The sequence below is a fragment of the Etheostoma spectabile genome, chromosome 5 (assembly GCF_008692095.1).
Source record: "Etheostoma spectabile isolate EspeVRDwgs_2016 chromosome 5, UIUC_Espe_1.0, whole genome shotgun sequence".
NCBI classification, from domain to species: Eukaryota; Metazoa; Chordata; class Actinopteri; order Perciformes; family Percidae; genus Etheostoma; species Etheostoma spectabile.
In genome coordinates, this window is record NC_045737.1 from 37,884,935 (window position 1) to 37,889,636 (window position 4,702).

Here is a 4,702-nt window from a genome sequence, read left to right on the forward strand (position 1 = left end):
TGCGATTACGAGCTACCTTGTCTCTGTTCTGCAGTTACTAGCTAACGTGTCTCTATGTCTCTAGCAGAGACAGCTAACGTGTCCTCTATGTCTCTACAGATGACAGCTAACGTTCTCTTTATGTCGTCTCGATGACGGCCCTAAACGTGTCCTCTATGTCTCTACAGATTACGCACTAACAATGTCTCTATGTCTCTGCAGATTACCTAGCTCACACTTCGTCTATGTCTCTACAGATACCCTCTAACGTTCTCTATGTCTCGACAGATGCGCAGCTAACGTGTCTTTGTCTCTACAGATGACGAGCTAACGTGTCTCTATGTCTTTGCAGATGACGAGCTAACGTGTCTCTATGTCTCTACAGATGACCAGCTAACGTGTCTCTATGTCTCTGCAGATGGACGCTAACGTGTCTCTATGTCTCTACAGATGACGAGCTAACGTGTCTCTATGTCTCTGCAGATGACGAGCTAACGTGTCTCCCCAGCCCCTTTATGTTTCCTACGATGACGTACAACGTCCTCTATGTCTCTACAGATGACGAGCTAACGTGTCTCTATGTCTCTACAGATGACAAGCTACGTGTCTCTATGTCTCTACAGATGACAAGCTAACTGTCTCTCTGTCTCTACAGATGACGAGCTAACGTGTCTCTATGTCTCTACAGATGACGAGCTAACGTGTCTCTATGTCTCTACAGATGACGAGCTAACGTGTCTCTATGTCTCTGCAGATGACGAGCTAACGTGTCTCTGTCTCTGCAGATGACGAGCTAACGTGTCTCTATGTCTCACAGATGCACTAACGTGTCCTCTATTCTCACAGATACCTACTGTGTCTTCTATGTCTCTGCAGATGACACGGCTAACGTGTCTCTAGTTCCTCTCAAGATGACAGCTAACGTGTCTCTTGTCTCTCAGATGACCCTACAGTCCTAGTTCCATGCACTAGGCTCTGCTCAAAGACACTACGTGTCTCTATGTCTCTACAGAGTACAAGCTAAGTGTCTCTGTCTCTACACTGACGAGCTAACTTGTCCGCTATTCTCTACAGATTACAACTAACCGGTCTCTATGTCTCTACAGATGACAAGCTAACTGTCTCTATGTCTCTACATTATCAGCTACTTGTCTTCATGTCTCTACAGATGACGAGCTATCGTGTCTCTATGTCTCTACAGATGACAAGCTAACGTGTCTCTATGTCTCTACAGATGACAAGCTAACGTGTCTCTATGTCTCTACAGATTACAAGCTAACGTGTCTTTATGTCTCTACAGATGACAAGCTACGTGTCTCTATGTCTCTACAGATGACGAGCTAACGTGTCTCTATGTCTCTACAGATGACGAGCTAACATGTGTCTATGTCTCTACAGATGACGAGCTAACGTGTCTCTATGTCTCTACAGATGACGAGCTAACGTGTCTCTATGTCTCTACAGATGACGAGCTAACGTGTCTCTATGTCTCTACAGATGACGAGCTAACATGTGTCTATGTCTCTACAGATGACCAGCTAACGTGTCTCTTTGTCGTCTTCTCGCAGATGACGAGCTAACAGTGTCCTATTCTACCTCTTACAGATGACCGACAAACTGTCCTCTATGTTCTCTACAAGATGACGTGCTAACAACGGTTCCCCTCTATGTCTCCTTACAAAGGCAACTCGATTCTCTACAGATGACAGCTAAGTGTTCTCTATGTCTCTACAGAGTGGACAGCTATAAGTGTCTCTATGTCTCTACAGATGACGAGCTAACGTGTCTCTTCTAGGTCTCATACGATACGAGCATAACATGTGTCTATTCTCTACAGATGAACCAGGTACGTGTCTCTTTGTCTCGCGCAGTGACTAGGGACGGGATGGACGCGCGGAAAACGACGGAGCGCCCTCATTTCCCACAGTTCTCCGTAATTCCCCAGTCTGGGCGGAGTGCGCAGCCACCCCCACCCCCGTCCCCTTCCTCCCCATCGGGCATTTGAGAAACACACTTAAGCCATTTTTTAAGAGAAAGAAAGAAATACCGCTCTCCTCCCGCTTTTCTTTTTCTTCCCTTCCTCTGCCATCCCTCGAACAGACGGGAGAAGAGGTCTTTTGGACTGTTTAACAAGAGTTTTTTTTTTTGCACAGTGGGAACAGACTCCAGTCCGGTCTCCCCACCACTAAAAAAAAAGAAAAAACAAAAAAGAAAAGAGAATAGTGCTCGTCCATTTTCAGTCGCTATTTAGCATTAGGCGAAGGCAATGTTTTTTTTTATTTATTTTTTCTCTCTATGAATTTCTCTACTCTCGTCAGTATTAAGTTGTTCGCCGGCTGTTGCGTTCAACTTTTGTTTTTTGTTTGTTTGTTTTGTTTGACCCTTATTTTATAATTATATTATTATTATATTATTTGTTTTTTTTTTTGTCTTCGTCTTCTTTTGACTTATTTTATGCACTTGGTTTGGAATCAGCCTTTTAGGCCGAAACAACACCAAAAAATGGTTTGGCCTTATGTGGCATGTTTTCGTATCTAACCGCAGGGTGGGTGTTGGGTCTTGTTTGGTGGGGGTGGGGGTTGGAAGGGTCGCGCTCTTAGTTGGAATAAGTCATGGCTTCGGTCACGCATTTAAAAAGAAACAAAAAATACACAAAAAGGTTTCTTTCCTCTACATTTGCCATGGCAGCAGCGTCACCCCCCCGCCCCCCCCCCCCCCCAACTCCTTAAAGAAAAAGGATAACGACGAGTCGTGTGTGAGATCCCTTTTCAAACACATGTCCTCACCAGTTTCATTTTCACAACAATCGTTGCAGTGTTACTACTTTTTGCGCTTGTGTTGTTTTTTGGTTTTGCTGGTTCCCCCCCCCCCCACCCGTTAAAGAAAAGAAGGAGAACGGACGAGTCAGTGTGAGTCCTTTTCATCGTTGCAGTGTTACTACTTTTTGCGCTTGTGTTGTTTTTTTCTCGACCCATTGTTGTGCTCATTCTCTCTCTCTCTCTCTCACTCTCTCTCTCTCTCTCTCTCGCTTTGACTTCTTGGTTTTGTTCTTTTTCTTTTAAATAAAAACACTAAACTGCCAGAAACTGCACAGTTCACTCAGGCGCCACAGAGCACAACCGCGTTCGAGCTCAGCTAACCGCTCCAGCTGTCCACAGCCGGCAGGGGAACGAGGCCTTTTCTCTGCTTTCTCACCGCTCCTCCTCCTCCTCTTCCTCCTCCGTTTCTTCACCTCCTCTTTTTTCTTTTTGTCTCCTCATCGTAGCTGTAGGACTAGTGGAATGGGTGTTTACACAGGGAAATGTGGCTTAATGTATGTACGTATGTACGTACTGTATGTATGTATATACTGTATGTGGGACGTGGGGGTCAACTTTATGCTGTCATAGCACGCACGCACACACAACCACACACACACACACACACACACACACACATTAGACCAAGAAACAGCTGTGAGATCAGACTGAAGTCGGCAGTTTACTCCACACTAAAAATCTAATTTGGCGTTTCTTTTGTAAAATTAGCAGAATTTATCCGAACACTCGCTACATCTGCGCGCGTGTGTGTGTGTGTGTGTGTGTGTGTGTGTGTGTGTGTGTGTGTGTGTGTGTGTGTGTGTGTGTGTGTGTGTGTGTGTGTGTGTGTGTGTGTGTGTGTGTGTGTGTGTGTGTGTGTGTGTGTGTGTGTGTGTGTGTGTGTCAGGTGGAGCCGGACCCTGCTACGAGTCAGAGCCAGTCCGCTCAGAGAGGCAGTTCAGTTGTCCTCAGTGAGTCCTTGAACTTAGCCCAGCGAAATAGAAACCTCACCTGAAAGGCAGGTGAGTCGAGTCCTCCTCCGGGCCTTAAAGGGTTAAAGGAAGACGTAAAGAAAAAGAGTTAAAGCTCCAATTTCCTGTTTACGTGATATTCCTGGACACACAGAGTTTAACTTTTAGCTTTCAGCTGCTGCTCAGTGGGCCGATCTGATATAAACTGGGTGGGCGGTTTAAGCTGTTAAATCTGTTCAGACATAGAGACAGTTAGAGACAGTTAGAGACAGTTAAGAGACAGTTAAGAGACAGTTAGAGACAGTTTGTTTGGGCGTTAAAGGTCCCGTGGCATGAGCCGCCACCCCCCCCCGCCTGCCTCAGAAATGGTGAGAGGTGTAAACCGAGTCCTGGGTATCCTGCTCTGCCTTTGAGAAAATGAAAGCTCAGATGGGCCGATCTGGAATCTTCCCCTTATGAGGTCATAAGGGGCAAGGTTACCTCTCCTTTCTCTGCTTTGCCCACCCAGAAAATCCCCCCATGAGAGAGAAAGAGACATCATGGCTTTCAAACGAGCAAAGTGGCAGTTGGTCAAGGCCACACCCCCAGCCTCCACCTCGCCCCCCTCCCCCCCCAAAAAAGCTACAGACTCAGAAATGGTGCATACTAAGGAAAGCTCAATGTGGGACTGGATCTAGTGGCTGGAATTCTGGACCAAGGCTGGATTTTGGGAAAGAGACTTCAGATACAGTATTAGGACCACTAAGTCTATATAAAAGGACTTCATACAGTATTAGGGACCACTAAGTGTCTATAGAAAGAGACTTCAGATACATATTAGGGGACCACTAAGGTCTTATATAAAGAGACTTCAGATACAGTATTAGGGACCACTAAGGTCTATATAAAAGCAGAGAAACCTGTAGGGAGAATCTATAGAGAAACCTGTAGGGGGGGCTCTATAGAGAAACCTGT